This window comes from Melospiza georgiana, chromosome 1 (genome assembly GCF_028018845.1).
Source record: "Melospiza georgiana isolate bMelGeo1 chromosome 1, bMelGeo1.pri, whole genome shotgun sequence".
NCBI classification, from domain to species: Eukaryota; Metazoa; Chordata; class Aves; order Passeriformes; family Passerellidae; genus Melospiza; species Melospiza georgiana.
Window position 1 is genome coordinate 116,167,137 of NC_080430.1, and position 17,682 is coordinate 116,184,818.

General features: G+C 41.1%; 1 protein-coding gene across 3 annotated transcripts in view; it reads left to right on the top strand.

Annotated features, from left to right (window-relative positions):
* Window positions 1-3,610: 3,610 nt before the first annotated feature.
* The window catches only part of LYN (LYN proto-oncogene, Src family tyrosine kinase), a 49,468-nt gene continuing 35,396 nt past the window's right edge, over window positions 3,611-17,682 (top strand). For 2 of the 3 annotated variants that reach the window (XM_058020566.1, XM_058020574.1), the window contains exon 1: window positions 3,611-3,662. The gene's annotated coding sequence lies outside the window, so the exon portion shown is untranslated. Of the gene's footprint in view, window positions 3,877-17,682 lie in introns of all 3 variants that reach the window. The other variant, XM_058020558.1, reaches the window with a different exon arrangement.

Genomic DNA, 17,682 nt, shown 5'->3' on the forward strand with positions numbered 1-17,682 from the left:
ATGCCATTTATGCTTTACTGACTAATTTTAGTACTCTATTAACGCTCTTCTTTTGTATTCAAACATACTGCAGAAAGAGCTCAGCAGCAATGAGATTAAGGAATATAAAAAATGTAGAGAGAAGTTGGTTGCCTGTTTTCATTGTCCACGACAAAGTTTGATGTACTGCCCAGAGTCACTGTTCCCTGCAGTTTGTGCCTCTTCATGCCCCCAGACTCACTCCAAACAGGAATCAGCAGCAGCAGCTACCTGCACAGGTTTGTAGAGGGATTGGTGGGGACCCTACAAGGCTCATTAAGTCAGTAATTAACAGTGCCCAACCAAATATCATTGGGCATTGCTCTGAGTCTACTGACAAATTGCTCGACTCATCCCTGGCCCAGGTCACTTATCACTCAAAAAATATTCCAGAGCCGATCTGAAAGTTAAAATGGTGTTGTGGTTTAACTCCAGCTGGCAACTAAGTACCAGGCAGCTGCTCACTCACTGCCCTCTTCCCAATGGGATAGGGAGGAGATCTGGAAAAAGGTAAAAACCCAGGGGTTGAGATAAGAACAGTTTAATAATTGAAGGAAAGTAAAAAAGAATAGTAGCAGCAGCAGCAGTAGGAGTAGTAGTAGTTCAGCTCAAGGAGATTTCAGATTTCACCTGAACTACTACTACAACTACTCTAATAATAATAATAATAATAATGGTAGTAATGAAAGAGAGAGAGAGAGAAAGAGGAATAAAACCCAAGAGAAAACAAGTGTTGTCCAATAGAGTTGGTCACCACCCACTGATCGGTGCCCAGCCCACCCCCAAGATATGATCAGCCCCCTCCTGCCAACTTCTCCAGTATATAATAATATATATAATATATTTAAATACTGGGTATGACAGGTATGGAACATCCCTTTGGCCAGTTGAGATCGGCTCCCTCCTGGCTTCTTGTGCACCTGCTCACTGGCAGAGCATGGAAAACTGAAAAGGCTTTGACTTAGGGAAAGCATAAACAACTAAACTGCAGTGTGTTACCAACATTATTCTCCTACTAAATCCAAAACACTGCACTGCACCAGCTAATAAGAAGAAAACAAGCTCTATTCCAGCAGAAACCAGGACACATGGTCCAGTGTGGGGTTGTCCCCACACTCTGGATGCCAAGAGCATGGACTCCTACATTGCCAGCTGGCTTCACACTGGAGCAGTGCCTTGCAGCCATGCTTAAATCAGCAGCAGAGACATTGTCTGGGAGTCACATCTTCCCAAAGCGGGAAATCGATTGCTGGGCATGAACGCTGGCTGGCTAATGTGACTCACAGTCCTTCCTGCAAGGACTTCCCCTTCAGTGACAGCCTTGAAGTTTCATTCTTGCCCCATTTCTACCATTTCACACCATCCCCAACTCTCTGGATCTATGCACAAAGACATTTAAAATGTGATGAACAGCTGACCTACAGATGTAGTGAGACTGAAATCAGCTTTTTTTTTTTCCTTTTGATGAATATATAATGAGAGAGAGAGAGCTCCTTTCCTGCTTATCCTTTCTAAAGTAGATTTTGTATATATTCTTCTTAACAGTGGGGATAATGATATAAATATCATATAAATCTATGACATTTTAAATGATACTAACAACCTGTCTTTTTAAAAAAAATTTTATAAAGCACAGTGTATTTATTCTACTCTAACCCTTCTTCATATTAGTTCTTTTAGGGCAGACCTGATGAGTTTGTTCTATGTTTCCTCAATTTACTATTGCACAGGAGTCTATTAAGGGTAATTAAGACCCTCTTTTATTTTTCCAGATTATTCACATTATAGGTAGGATTGTATTTTACTAAACTGCTGGAATCTATTATGCACTATGAAACTAAATTTTATTTTCACCAATACTTTGCTAGGCGAAGGCGAATATCAGACTCAGCAGAATACTTAATAATGAAATGAAGATATAAAGAGGAAAGGAGGGAGAGCAAGACAGATGTGAGATTCGTGCACCACTTCTCCAAGAAACTTACAAGATCAAGGTGATTGTCCTATAGAGGAAACTGGAAACATGACGTACTAACAGAGCACTTCCAAACAGAAATAGCTCATTTTATATAAACTTTTGGAATCCAAATTTCCCACCAAAAGGAATCCCCAAACCCAAGCCAATGTATATTTAGTCCGATCTTTCCTTTTTGTATAAGCTTTTCATTGGGAAAAGGTTGTTGAGTGTTTGTTCATTTTATTGTTGTTTTTGTTATTGTTATTATGAAACACATTTACCTAAGTTGGAGGAGGAGAGAAAACATTTACCAACTTTCTATTAATAGATCTTGAGGAATTCCTTATTGTCTCACCCTACAATACTTTTAGGGGCTGGTCTAATACTGAGTATTTACACAATATTATTTTAATCATTGATGACACAATTCAAAGAAGACCAGAAACTATTGCCCACTACTTTTCAGAGCTCCACAGATGCCCAGGGACATCTGGGACTGATCGAGAAATGTGACAGATTGTTGTCTCACTGTTTCTATGGACTGAGAGGATCAAGGCAGTGACCTGTGTGCCGGAGCCGGTGCATGGGAGGGGGCTGCAGCACACACCAACCGGAGTGAAGTGCTTGTGCCAACTGCACAGCACCAGGAGTGCCAGCACCAGAGATCTCTAAGTCCCATCGACATTTATCAGGTTCTCCCCATAAACCCAACAGGGTGTGAGCTGCACTGAGCTATTCTCAGCAGTTTGGGTGTCCTGTTAGAAGTCCTCACCAGCTCCCGAGTCCGTACTGGTGAACTTTGGGAAAGTGTACAGAGGTGCCTTTGAGTGTCTCGCATCTTGTAACACTTTTACTGTTTCTGAAACTTGATCCATTATCTAAATACTTTTATATGGAAAGCTTGAACGCTTTTCATTTGAAATTCTGCCTTGGAAACCTCCATGACCTGAACTCGCCCACGTGGTCTGGCAGGACACACATGACACCTGACTCTGGCTCTCGCAAAGCTTTTCACCTGCATCCTCTGCCTGTTATGTCCTGCGTTCATATTTCCTGTTTTGCTGACCTGTGAGATTTTTATTTCACTTTTCACCAGGCTAGTAAATCATTCTTGAAAGAAAAGAAACATTGAAAGATAAGCTTAATTGCTCTTTGTTTCTCTCCACCAAGCCTCCAATGGACTTTAGAAGATTCTTATAGTGGATTTTTTGGGGTTTAAGATGGTTTTTTGGCTGTTGGTGGGAAAAGAGAGCCCCTTTTTTGCCTCTCAGACTAACAGGGTTATATTTACTGTAACTTTTCGAGGTGGCTCCCTCTGAGGCCGCTCGGCGGGGCTGACCCCCGGCACAGCCTGCAGCCGGGCCGGGCCGGGCCCCGTTCCGCCGCTCTCCCCGCTGTCCACCCCATGCAAATGTTCCCGGCAGCAGGAAGTACCCGGGCTGCGAACCTCCCGCGGCCGCGCCCCGCCCGCGCAGCCACAGCCACAGCCAAGCCGCGCTCCGGCCCCGCCGCCCCGCACCCCGGAGCTCCCTCCCGGCCAAGTCAGTGTGCCTTGCCGGGAGCGGCGGTGCCCGCTCCTCCCGGGGCCGCCCGGTCCCCCCGCCCCGCTCCGCCCCGCCCCGCCCGGCCCCGGGCTCGCCCTCGCCTCTGCCCCGCGAGGAGGAGCCGCTGCCGCCCGAGCTGCCCGGTAGGACTGCGTGGGGTCTCCCGGGGAATAGCCGCGTTGGGGATGAAATGGTCATTCTCAAAAGCGTGATTTGTCTCGTATCCCTTTGCCGGGTTTCTGCTGGGATCCGGAGGGCTCGGGTGCCTTCTGGCTGTTTCGTGCCGGGGAGCGTGTGAAATTAGCTGGTTTAAGTCCGCAGTCGGCGTTTCGAGCCAATACGATAGCCTTGACTGAGGTGAGGTGATGTGATCCCTGGGTATCCCTTCTTACACTGCTTTTTTCTAGGAGCGTGTTTTCTGGTGCGTTCTGCAAGTTAAGGCTTCTTCCTCTTAAGTGTATGTTCAAGTGTGCTTGGAATTAAAAGAAAGATGAGGAAACGGTGTTGAGATGTTTGGTGCACGGTGTTTCTTGCAGACTGCTGTTATAGGTACTGCATTCCTGAGGAACGGTCTTTAAGGGTTTTCTCCTTACAATTTTAGTTTAGGAGCTGATGCTGTACCTTCAGTAAAGCATTTAAGAGTTTCTGTTGAAATTGCGTCTTTCAAGGGTTGGCAGTGAATGGGTTGGCGCAAACTCATCGTGCTGCCTTGCTCCCCTCTGTTGGCACTACAGGCCAAAGGGATTAACACTTAAAGCTTGTTTAGCCAGGTTATATTCCCACTGATAAACATAGGGAGCACAAAGCTGGTTTCATCTGAAACCCTTGGTCAATATCCCATCTCCTGCTTTTTGTTTCCACCTTTGAAGAAAGAGAAACACTCTGGCCAATCTTAATGTATTTTAGGACACTGCACTACAAATTGAAAATTAAAACTTTTAAGCTTGGTCCCATCAAGTACTTCTATGACTTTTGCAATTTAGGAATAGTAATGTTAATTGATAATATCTGTGAAGTACGAGTGCCACTTAGATAAGTCTGCACTCAACACAGTATCACTATAGAGTTAAAACAAAAAGCAGAAGATATGTGTTGAGAAATTGCAAAGCTATGTTGGGAAAACGTAGCTCAGTTTTACCAAAAGGAGAGTCAAATTGTGTTTGTGTGGATTGTTTCCAACCCAACACTGAGGACAGAATAGGTGTTATCTTTTTAATACGTACTATCGACAGCACTGAAAGTATGGATGAGAAAAAAAATCAAATCGTTTTCTCTGAAAAAGTAGCAACAGGCTGGAAATCAGTTAGATACTGTTAATAGGATGTTATGAAACCTTGGAGAAGGATTGAAATTAATGAACTGTGAGATCAAAAGATGTCTCATTTTATGGATCTCTTCTGAGATTTAAAGCTCTTTTCTTTCTCTGTTTCAACTTTGTGAGCTAGAGACTAGTTAGGAAAGAATTCTTTACTTAATAACGTAAAAATCTCTTAATTGTGTGCTGTTGACATAGATTTTTTTAAACCACGATGACATAGAACGATCATCTTTGTACAGTAGCTGGCTGACTTCAAGTTATTCTGCTTTTCTCTATTTTTTAGTAAATAAGAGGTTTTTCCTCTTATGCAGAAGACCTGGTAAGGTTTAGGCCTTCCTTTTTAAGCCCCTTGACCAGTGGAGTTGTGCAATGACTCTTTCTGACAAAGCAGTCAGTTGTGAAACTTTACAACACAAAGTTAAACCCTGCTGCCTTTGAGTTGTTTAATACTATGGGGTTTAATGTTACCCTTTTCAAGGGAGTTTCCATAAATGTGGAACAATTCCTTGCAGGTATTTATGAACAGATAAGTATTTATGAATGTATAAGTAACTATTCCACAGTACTTTCCACCCCTCAGTTTATCTATGTAATTGAAGTGACCTCTCTTCCTATGGCCTTTTTGACTCCTGTGAGCTAAATGGCATCACAGAGCAGCAAGGGTTGAGGGGAGTAATTCCTGTGACAGGCAATGAAAACAAGTCCAAGGTCTCCAGGCTCAGTTTGGTTCTGTTCTTCAGTGGGGTGTCCCACCAAACCAGAGATGCTACACCTGGCCAACCCTTCTTGTGGGGCACATCAGGGAGCAACACTGACTTCTCTGTAGTTAGTTGGGAAGGTTTAAGTGCTGCTGTATTAAATCTCATTTGTTATTCTATTGCTGTCACAAAAAAGGAGATGTTTGCCTACCTCTACTCTGCATGTTATTTTGAATCTTTATAGGAATCTTTGAGATTTCAGGATGAACACATATTGATCAGGAGACAATTTTTGTTTTTGTCAAAGGGCTAGGTGATCTGGGAAGGGGATGAGATCTTTCCTCCTTTCCATATGTGCATATCCTGAGTAACTGAGTGACATTTTTTTCTTCTGTCCAGGGAGTTGTAAAGCCATTTTTGCTCTTAGGGTTCAGGGAGCCCTTTTCAAACCAAGTGAACACGGAAGACAAGTACATGGGGAATAACTAACTAACTAACTAACTAACTAACTAACTAACTAACTAACTAACTAACTAACTAACTATAATTAATTAATTAATGGGGTGGGCATTAGGTATAACCTAGGATTCCTAGCAATCTGCTGTGGTAGCATGGCTGTACACAGAGGTGGATGTCTGCTGCCACAGAGATCTCAGAAGGATATGAGCCATCATGTGCTAATGGGAAGTTTGGGAGGAGAATCCATGGGCTGGGGATCCTGAGGGTTGTGTGAGCTTTATGTCCAGGGAATGATACTTCCTTTTGAAGCTATGGAGCTGAGTGTGTAAATAATTACACCAAACCATGTGACTCTGTTAAGCAGCATTTGTTATAATATTGCCTCTGTAGGATTTCCATCTCTAAGCAAAAAGGCTTCATTCTATAGAAAAACCAGTTGCCCAGCTGAGAATTAGGATTTTTTGTCCTGTTGCTCATATTCCTACTTCCTACTTCTCCCATTCATTTCTGTCCCCTCTTTAATGAGAGTGTAGGAATGCTAGAGATGGTGTAATAAGAAAGGCTTCCAGACTTGCTAAGCCTTACCATAGGAAACTGTAGATAAAAATGTAAAATTGCATTTGTATGAAAACAGTCTTTAATGACGCATGCAGGGTGAAGGAGTCTGCCACCCTGTAAACAGTAGTGGTGCCTTCTCCAAGAAATCAGCCTGTACTAATAAAAGACAAATGCAGTGTAACTGTCCTCAGTGTGACTGTTCCTAGTTTAAACTTCATTGTCCTTCAGGGAAGGATAGAAAGGTCTGTGCTTTCATATTTATTTTTGCCTGATGCAGATACACTTCCTGTTGACATTGTCATTAAATGCTGTAATTTCCGAGACTGAATTATTCACATTTGAGTTGAGCATCTTTCCTGAAAAATGTGGCTTCATGGAACAAAACGTGAAGGCAGAATTCATCATGTGCTGGAAGCATTTCCTCCAAATATTTATGGGATATTTGTATTTGGTTTGTGCCCTAAAGAACTATTTGTAGAGGTAAATAGATCGGTTACTTTTGTCAGGCAAGTGTCAGAAGAGAAACGGTATTTTGACAGTAATACTTTGCTGGAGAGAACAGAAAGGAGGAAAGGTGGAGGGAATAATGGGTAGATCTCATTTCTCTGGTGGGTTAAAAGGGTGAACTAGTTCTGTCCAGGCCAGCCTTTGGTCTCCCTTAGGTCAGCTTTGCCTATCTTTTTCAAACTGCTGGCATCTTAAGTATCTACAATTGGTTCCTGTGTTTGTGCAGCACACTTGTCTTACGTCTTCAGTTCAAAGGACTCCAATGATAAACAGTCTGAACAAAGTGTCCTTCTTCCTCTATGGTCCCTGCTGCATGTGGCAGTAGGCTTCTTTTTCCTGTGGTTGTCATATTGCAGAATTTCTTACTTTAATTTGCAAAGGCCAGCTGTGATAGGAAATAGTGCAATCTTAAACTGGAACATGTGATAGTTCACCAAAAGTGTTGAAGTATGGGATGCAGCTACTCTTCTGAAATGGCACTTTTTGCAGTTTTCTCTATTTTAGAGGGTTGCTCTAAGTATGGAAATGATAAAATTTTAAAGGGAAAGGACTCCCTCTGGGATGTGCGTTTAACTTCTCCTTTGTTGGTTTAAAAAAAGCAGTTTCAGGAAGTTTGTCAAAAAAAGCATAATCTCTTAAGTGGGCTTTCTGATGTGGTATCTACAATCTACTGCTTTTTTTCATGTTTCCTTCATTATTTTGTACAGACAGGTGTATACAAACGTGTTTGATTTTTTTTTTAATGAAATCTTATTTGGATTTTACCTTAGGTTTAAACTGAAGCAATATGGTATTGCAGGAATTAGTACAGAAGTATATTTGGCTGCTAAGGTTTTCTCTTTCCATGTATGACTGTCCTAGGGGCTTAGAACAAAATTAATACCAAAAGTTAAAGACCATGTTTGAGTGAATTGCTGTGTAGTGGTAACACATTTATAAATAAGTAGGTCTGACCTGTGATTAAGTTCTGCTTTATTCAGACAAAAAGAATATTTCCTGGTAGTATCAGCTGAGTAGGGAAGGATCTGAACAGTAGCACGTCTATTGCGTATATTGAAATTGCCTGCTAGAGTGTCCCTTACCAGAATAATGAAGTTTATATTCATTAGATCGAAATTGTTTTCTCCAGGGCAGCCCCAGCCTTACCATGTGTTTTGATGGATCTTTAAAACCCTTCAGTAAGTACTAAATGCCCTGGGGAGCTGTAATTCAGGTGTGAGTGAAAGGGGACTGGAGAACCAGGGTTAAGCGACTGCCAGAGCTGGTGTCAGTGTCACTGAGGAAGTGAAAGTTTTTGGTAAACAAACAGGAAGGGGATGGGCAGGAGAAAGAGGAAAATCTATATTGGATGTTCTGTGTTCAACTTGTTCAAAATACATTGCAAGCATCATTTGAATGTGCCATTGTGGTGTAGCAGAATGTGCAAATGGGATTCAAAGTACATTTTTGTAACCTGAGGCTTCCATTGCAAAAGATATGCTGAACTGTGTGAAGGCTGGAGGGAAACCAGCCCGTGAGGGGTGTTGGAAAACCTGCCTTTTAAGCAGCTCTTCTGCTGGATTGCTGGTGTGGCAATTTGTCCTCCTTTCTCTGTCCAGTTATACCTGCACTGGCTTCAGGAGAGGTTGCAGCAGCTGTCATGGCACCAGTGGAGAAGCACCAAGTCATACTGAGGTGAATTCTAAGCCCATTTCTCTTGGGATGTAGATGGCAGGCAGTGGACAGCAGTGCTCCCCCTTTGCCTGACAGGAGAGCTTGCCTCTTCTCAAAATCTCCTGTAAATTTCCTTGGGAGCAGTTCCCCTCCCTCTGCCATAATGTTTACAAGCGTTTCCAAAAAAGTCCTTGACCCACACTGCTTCAAATGTCTTCATTAGTAATGATATGCTGTTTGAGGCTTTTGCTCCCCAATTTCCTGGAAAAATCCATGTTTCAGTCTTTACCCTGCTGTAGGAGTACTCCCTACCACAATTTCCTTTTATTCTCCTCCCATCATTTTTTTTTTTTTTGCCAACATCATTCTGCTGTTTCTTTCTCTCCAGTCCTCAGGACTGTCAGTGTTATAAACTGTTTATTTCATCTCTTGATTTAGACATCTGCAGCAAATTTTCTTTTCCCTTTCTGGAAAAGTAAGCCTTATCAACTTTCATACTCCAATAATCATTTGTAAACTACTTATCAGGGAATAGTCATCCAGAAATACATACCCCCAGCCTCTGAAAGAGATATGAGTCCAGTGGAGTACCAACCTGGAAGGACTGGGATGGCCTTCAAAGTATTTTAAGGCTGTGCCTTGTCTAAGGGCAATTTTGTACTTCTGTAGGTGATCAGCAAGGACTCTTCTGTATAGAGTACATTTTGTGTGTAATGTACATTTATATGTACATTTTATGTAAGTGATCTTTAGAGAGAGCTAACTGCTGTTTGACACATCTGATTTAAAATTGTCACCTCAAACTGACTTAAAACGGGTTTCTGTCTTGAAAACGGTCAGTGTGGATTGTCCCCTGCCACCTTGTCTGCCCTTCTTGTGATGCTGCTTTGACCTTCTCTGGTCAAGTTTCTTTTCTGTTGCATGCAGGTTTTTGTGTGCTGTGTAGCTGTGCATGGAGAAAGTTTTTGAGCCAGCATTGACCCTCCTTGTAAACACTTCTGGTTCAGGGAAGCAGAGCATGGATTCATCAGCATGTGTGCTGGCCTGCAGAGAAGAAATCAAGTCTTGCTGTTGTGGGGATGTGGTGCTGAGACAACAGCTCTTGCTCCAGGATTGATGTTCTGTGCTCATTGGTGTTGGTGTGCGCCATACACTGACCCCACAGAAAGTGAAACTGAAGAAATTTAGCTTTGAGAAGGCAGTGCGAGTTCAGAAGAACCTAGTTCAATGGAGCTGGCACCAGCAGAAAAGAGTTTTGGTAGAGTGAGCAAGTGGGAGAAGGGTGCTTCAGGTAAAATACTTCTGCTCTTAATGGAGCATTTAAACAAGGCTGCAAGTGTCAAAAATGCATCTGAGTAGCTTATTCAAATTATATGTGTTGGATTAGGTTTGGATGAGTGAAAGGTTTTTTCTCTACTCCTGCAATAAAAGCAGGTGGCTTGTGTGGTATGACACAGAAAAGTAATTTCTCATGTTTCTCTAAACAGAATACATATGTTTGTTACATGTTCTGTATCTTGTCATACTGATTGAGAGTTTATGCTTTCCTAGGGACTATAATTGTCTCCAGTTAGTTATTATCCTTTGCATTCTTATTTGATTGGTTTTTTCTCTTTTTGTCTTTTTGCTTCTGCAGTCTTCCTGCTTAATTTGTTTCTCAGTATCAACCCCAATTCTGATTTCTTAAGGATTTTGGCCTCCTCTCCTACAGCTTTTCTCATATGGTTTGTGTTGTCCTGAGGACTTCCCATGTGTGGCCAAACAATGAAGAAGTCTTACCAGTTGTTAAAGCACCTTCTTTGCACAACACTTAATACTGTGGAATTAAAATGCAAGCTGTGGACTTGTTACTGTTCTCCTGAAACAAACTTGGATAACCATAGTGAACACTGATTTGGTTTTAGTTCTTGCTTTGAAAGTTAGCTGCATGGGCTGGGAGGGCTGAAGTCACATTCAAACTCTGGGGCTTGTGCACAATCTAAGGCAGTTTTTCAAAGCATAGCATAATCACATGTCCTGCCTGTGAGCTGTGTACTTTTGAATTATGTGGAGTTACAAAGTTTATAAGCCTTGATGAGCAGCCAATAATAGTGCTATGAAATTCTTGCAATCAGCAGTGTGAATGTGAAAATAATCATTGTCATGGTTCTTCAGTTGACAGTGAGTCTAAATCTTCTAGAACTATTGTGAGTGCTGGCCTATTTTTTAAGGTCTGTGTGCTGCCCTTTGTGCAGAAAGTCCTGATGTGAGTCTCCTGAAGTCTGTCGAGCTCCTGCAAGCTGTGTGCTGTGACTTGCTGGATCAGAGCCTGGTTCAGTGAAACTTGCTATGGCTGTAACTGCTAGGTCTTCATCCGCTATCAACTGACCATTAAGCAGGACTTGAAACAAATGAAAATACTAAATGCTGCATAAGCCAGAAGTGGCATTTTGTGAACACAAAAGTGTTGGCTGTTTTTAGAGTTTTAGAGAAAACAAGAAATTTCAAGGCAAAGTTAAAATAGTAGCAGAGATCAAATTATTAGTTTTTGAAAATGAAATAAATTAGCATATTGAGCAAATTCAACATGCATCTTTAAATTGTTCCCGTCAGATCTTCTGTTTAGTACAGAATAATTTCTCTCAAATAGAAAAGAACTCTAATCAAGTTAATATACTTGCATAGCTGCTGTCCTGGTAATATGGGAAACTTCATTCTTGCCCTTGAGAAAGATTATCTGCAAAGACATACCTGTGTTTAAAATTGGAGCACTCCAGTTCTTCCTTAGAACCTTTGAGGCAGGAACAGTCAAGTGAACTGTCATACCAGGTATTTGCAATCTTTTCTTCAGAGACCTTTCCAAATTCTCATTCTCATGCCTTTATGAAAATAGAAAGCACATAAAATATTTCTAATTTTGGTTAACTTTAGAGAAACTTCTTATTCTTGCTCATGTGTGTAATAGATGTGTAAAATATGCTTAGAAACTTGGGTGTGAATTCTTATCGATTCAATGACATGTCCTTCAGTGAGGTATTTCTTTTTACACTCTTACTGCCACCCCAGCTTCAGCATGGAGTTTCACAAGACTTCAGTTGGAGTGTGCTTCCCTCTTTACATGACAAGCTTTCAGACTCAAATTGGTGAAATTTTGCAGCCCCTCGGGATATGTTTGGTAGACTTAAGAGAGGTCTACTTGTATCTATTAAAAAAACTCCTCTGATTTCAAGGACTTAATCTAAAAACCTCCCAAAATTGCTAATTATATAGCTCCTTTAATTCTACTTATGTTTGCAGCAAACTGTTGGTTCAGAACCTTTGGTGCTGCAGCACCTGTGACATGTTGCAACAGTTACTTTTAACAGTTAACTAAGTTGGGCCAGAAACCAGCCGGTACATTCCTGGTTTAGATTCATGCCCTTGAAGGAATATAATAACGCAGAGTTTAAAGTCAAGTAAAAGAACTGAGTTACAAATAGGCTTCTGTGAAATGCCAGAACCTGGAGGGTGTTCTTACACCCTTGAAGTTCAGGGAGATTCTGCTACTTAACATCAGTGAGAACAAGACAAGGTGGTTTTTCCTGTGGATATTTTAGCATTTGCTAAAGTGCTGAATGCTGGTCTGGTATCCCTGCAAAGATTAAACAGCAAAAAATTTCATTTCTGCCACGTAATTTAGTGGCACCAGATTTTTTTAGTGGCACGCTGATTTTTTTTTTTTTTTGAGAACTCTTGCAGTTTCCTCTTGCAACTTGAGCAAACTTGTCCAATGTTTGCAAACCTTCAGGAGGAACTGTGCTTTGAGTGTTAGCTCACGTCAGCATGAATGATTTAACCCCAAATTTTTTTTCTGAGCATAGAATTGATTCTTGAATCCATATTGCATACCCCAGTACAATGTCCTCTGTTTCAGGAGTGTTCTGTGTTTATCTAGTGCTGTACAGCTAATGAAACACAATATAATCTGCAGGAAGAGTAACTTTTTTTTTTTAATTTAAATGTATGCTGGTGTTTGAAGTTAGTGAAAAAAAATCTGCTTCTCTTTTGTGAAATGCAGTGCTTTAGACATGCTCAAGACATAAAATGATGCTATTATAAGAAGAATGCTATCTTTTAGTTGCAAGCTTAGTCATGAGTACATATTAGCATTCAAACATGGAGGTGACAGCAGATAAAGAAGCCTTCTGACCAATGAAGCAGGATGGCAAATTCAGCATGGGGAAAGTAATATGAGTTGCACAATGGCAAGGCTGTTACAGTTAGGATCCATTGACACAGAAGTCATTCTGCCCTGATTTAGCCATAACTGCCATAATCCATGTTTAAGTGGATTGTAGAACGCATGAAACCACGTAAGGTTTATAAAAATTGATTTATACCCTGGGGATATAGTTAACCAAATCTGAAAGAACAAAAACTAATATGCACTTTAGTTCTTCTCCCCATTTCTCTTTTATGAAACACACTGAAAACAGAAGATAAACCCAAAGGAGAAGTGGCATACTTTCTATGAGACCACCCTCAAAATCTTCATCAGGGCTTGCTGGCTGTGAACTTGCTGTCCTCCAGCATGTTTATATTGATGTGATGGGGGACTTGGACAGGTTGGATTGATGGCTTGAGGTCAGTTGCATGAGGTTCAACAAGACCAAATGTTGGATGCTGCCCTTGGGTTGCAGCAGCCCCACACAGCGCTACAGGCTGGGGCAGAGTGGCTGGAAAGTGGCTTGGCAGAAAAGGACCTGGGGGTGCTGGTCAGCAGCCAGCTGAGCATGAGCCAGCCAGGTGGCCAGGAAGGTCCATGGCATGCTGGGCTGGACCAGCCATGGTGTGGCCAGCAGGAGCAGGGCAGGGATTGGCCCCTGCACTCAGCACTGGTGAGGCCACACCTCAAATCACACCTGTGTTCAGTTTTAGGCCCATCTTTACAAGAAGGACATTGAGGTTCTGGAACGAGTCCAGAGAAGGGCAGTGGATCTGGTGAAGGGTCTGGAGCACAGAGTCCTGTGAGGAGTGGCTGAGGGAGCTGGGGCTGTTTAGCCTGCAGAAAAGGAGTCTCAGAGGAGACGTTATCACTCTCTGCAATGCCCTGAAAGGGGGCTGTGTGCAGGTAGGCTTTGATCTCTTCTTCCAAGAAGCAAACAACAGGACAGGAGGAAATTCCTTCAAGTTGTGCCAGGGGAGATTTAGATTGGATATTGGGAAAAAGTTCTTAACTGACAGCGTAGCCAGGTGTTAGAACAGGCTGCCCAGGACAGTGGTAGGATCTCCAGCCCTGAAAACATTCAAAGCACCTCTCTAAATGTGGCAGCTGGGGACATGGTTTGGATGTGATGATCTTAGAGGTCTACCTTAACAAGACCATGATTTTATGTTGTGGTGGTTTCATGATGTTCATGATCTTTGCATTCTATTTACAATACAGCAATGGGTTTGAATTACAGGCACACTTCAAAGCAAGCGATCACATCTGCAAAATAGTCCTTTATTGCCAACAACATATTAACTACTTGAAGGACACCTTCATAAATAACTATCCTCTCCCCTATGTCATAGTAGCTATTAATAATTTTCTTCAACAAGAGTCCCATCAATCCATTTGTCCAGGCATGTGGAGGTTGAACATTAGGCTGCCTTACTTGAAGGAGAAAAGAGTTTCAAGTATCAGCTGCTACCTGCAAATACACCTTCCTTTGCACCTTCTGGAGAGGGCAGAGTAACAAATTCCAGCCGAAGAGCTCATTAGGGTGCAGCCTGGTGCAGATGATTCCCCAAACTCATTATAAGTTAGCTAGTTGCTAACTTTGTCCCTTGTTCTCTTCTGAGGCTCAGAAAACAGGGAGAAGCTCTCGTTTCTCTTCCATGTGTCACGCTGTAAATGCAGGCATGGGGCACTGCACAGTGATGTGCAGATGGTTTGTGTAGCTGTGCCTTTGCTTTCCAATACATCAAAGTGTATATTAAAATCAACACCTGAGCAAAGCCACTGTGGGCATGAACCAGGCCTTTGGGACTCACAGAGACGCTCTGGTCACACATCTCTCAACTACACCTTGTTTTGGGAGGCAAAGTCTGTGAAGGAGAACGGCAGGATAAATAGCTGGGTAAAGAAGAATAATTCCCAGATGTGTGGTCTCCAAAGGAACTGTGTGAAACTTGTCCTATCCTTCCATCATGTCACTTGTTATGAGGATGAAGACCTTGGGGCTACTCTTGGACCTCATTCCACCAACTTTTTTTTTTTTATGGGTAGTTTCTCATTTTCCTATACCACACTTATTGCTCTAATCATTAGAAAGGAGTGGAGAAGGATCCTTATCCTAGTGGGAGGCATAGAAATACATAGCAGCATATATACATAAAGTGTAGGGCAAAGATAAAGTACTGAAAATTTAGCACACTGCCATTGTTGGCCAAAATCATCAATTTAAAGCTGAAAAAAATGGTATGTGAGTCATAGATACACTTAACTTGGAAAGTAGATGTCGACCTTGGGGTTTGCTAGCTGGATTGGGACACTTCCAAATAGTTAGGAAGAATGTTGATCCTTTTCAGTGTAGCGGTTTGGCCAAATTTTCATTTGGAAATGGAGATTTGGTTAAATGAAGCTGCTGTTTGTCATTACTGGGAGTTTTTACCAATCAAGAAAATGACATTTTTACTTATAGCTTGCATTACACTTTAAAGTCTTTAAAGTATTTTGGGAACCTTTGCTTTAAGTTGGTTAATGTGTTGGCACAGCTTTTCTGTTCCATGTCATATGATCCTTTTGAAGAATTTGATAGAAGTATTTATTCTGTTATGTCAAATTAAGATGTTATTTGACCTTTCCCCCTATGTTCAAAAGATATACTACAGTGGAAAAAAGTTGAGGAAATGGAAGATGTGGTTGCCTGAGGGCTGGCAAAGTGAATTAATTCATTGTTGATATTGATTCAAAATTCTGGAGGATGCAGTTGAGGCAAATGATTGTAATAAAATGAAGCAAGTATTATAAGGTCAGAAAACAGATGTTATTTTAATGTAAGACTTGGTTTAAAATTAGTGCCAAAAATACTGACTAAATGAATATGGAATATTTTCATAATATATAAAGTCTATTATGCAATGTTAGCAAAATTACAATCTTCCGTGGATTAACTTGTGTTTTGGTAATTTTTTTTCTTCAAGTCAATGAACTAGGATCAGTAGTTTGTACAAATTCTGCTTCATTTCAATGTGATGTTTTGTTTCAGGATTTTATTTTCATCCTTCTGAAAGCATTATAACATCATTATACCACCACAGTGACATTATTTTCCGTGTTTCTTGCTGATTTTTATTTACTCTAATGTGTTGTTTTTTTGTTTTTTAGCAGCTGCCAAAATTCCTTCATGAAACTAAGACTTTAACTAATCTAGACAAAACTGCAGTGAATTTACAGAAAAACGGAAGTTTTTTTTTTTCTTGGCCAAAGCTTCCCACCCCTGTTAGAGCTAGTTTTCATGTCATCCGCTATGATGATATTTATTTTACGTGTCACTTATGAGCTCCAGCAAAGACTGTGTATTTTAGCCAAGCGCTGAATGAAGTTACCCTCTCCCTGGACACTTAAAGGCAAGACAGGCAAATGCTGGAAAGTGCCATGTGAATATAGAAAGTGTTTACTTTGATAGAATTATTTTTACCAAAGCACTCCTTCCTATTGGAAGTTTGGGATGTGATAACTTAAGTCACTTATTTTCCATTTAGTGCAGCAATGTGTTCGTTCATGTTGGTTAATGCATCACTAAAAGTCTCATCTAGTAAGAAAAAAAAATTAATGGGAAGTATAGGGAAAAAAAGATTGATACAATATATTATATTATATTACATTACATTACATTACATTATATTATATTATATTATATTATATTATATTATATTATATTATATTATATTATATTATATTATATTATATTATATTATATTATATTATATTATATTATATTATGATGTGATTGATATTATATTATATGATGATATGATATTGCTGCTCAGAACAGGTCTGCCTTTTTCAGAAACACATCAATACAGCATCAGTATGGCAAGTCCATATATTTTATCTCACCAAAAGTTTTTGCTTCTTTAGTCAGTTGTTGGGGGTTTTTTGCTGTATGACTCCTCCTGTCTTGTGAAGACAGACTTAGAGGTAGGGTTGTTCAGCCTGGAGAAGAGAAGGCTCCAGGGAGCAGCTTTCCAGAACCTACAGGGGACTCCAGAGAGCTGGAGAGGGACTTTTTATAAGGGCATGGAGTGACTGGACATGGGAGAATGGCTTCAAACTGACAGAGAACAGGTTTAGATTAGATATTAGGAATAAATTCTGTACTGTGAGGGCAGTGAGGCCCTGGCACATATATCCCAGAGAAGCAGTGGCTGCCCCGTCCCTGGAAAAGTTCAAGGTTGGATTGGGCTCTGAGTAACTCGGTCTAGTGGAGGGTGTCCTTGCTCAGAGCAGGGGGCTTGGAACCAGATGATCTAGCAGGTTCCTTCCAACCCAAACCATTTTATTGATTCTAATCCACAGTTCGCTTCCAATATAGTTGTATGGCAGCACACCTTTTGGCCCTGTTGTAACTTGAATTTCCATTTTAAGGAAGTGGAATTGAGGTATGAATATTGTAAAGTCCTTATCCCTCATTTCAATATGAAGGCAAATGTGGGAAAGAAAAGCAGGACACCAAACAATAGAGGAATGGGTGGTGAGACTTTCATTGAGACCAGCTGTCATTTTGTTAGAGGATTCAGGGAAGGTGTCTGCCAACCCAGACTGGTTTAGTTGGTTTAATTTGTACCTTTGTGTTGGGAATCAGGTCTTGGAAAAGGAGAGAGACAGGAATACTGGTACAGGGCTCAAAACTGAGCATTGCAGAGGAAGTATAAATGTGATAGATGTACGAGTGCAGTAGGAATGCAGATGTTTGGGAGCATGAAAGTGGTAGGGTGATACTTTCTGTCACTGATGTAGGA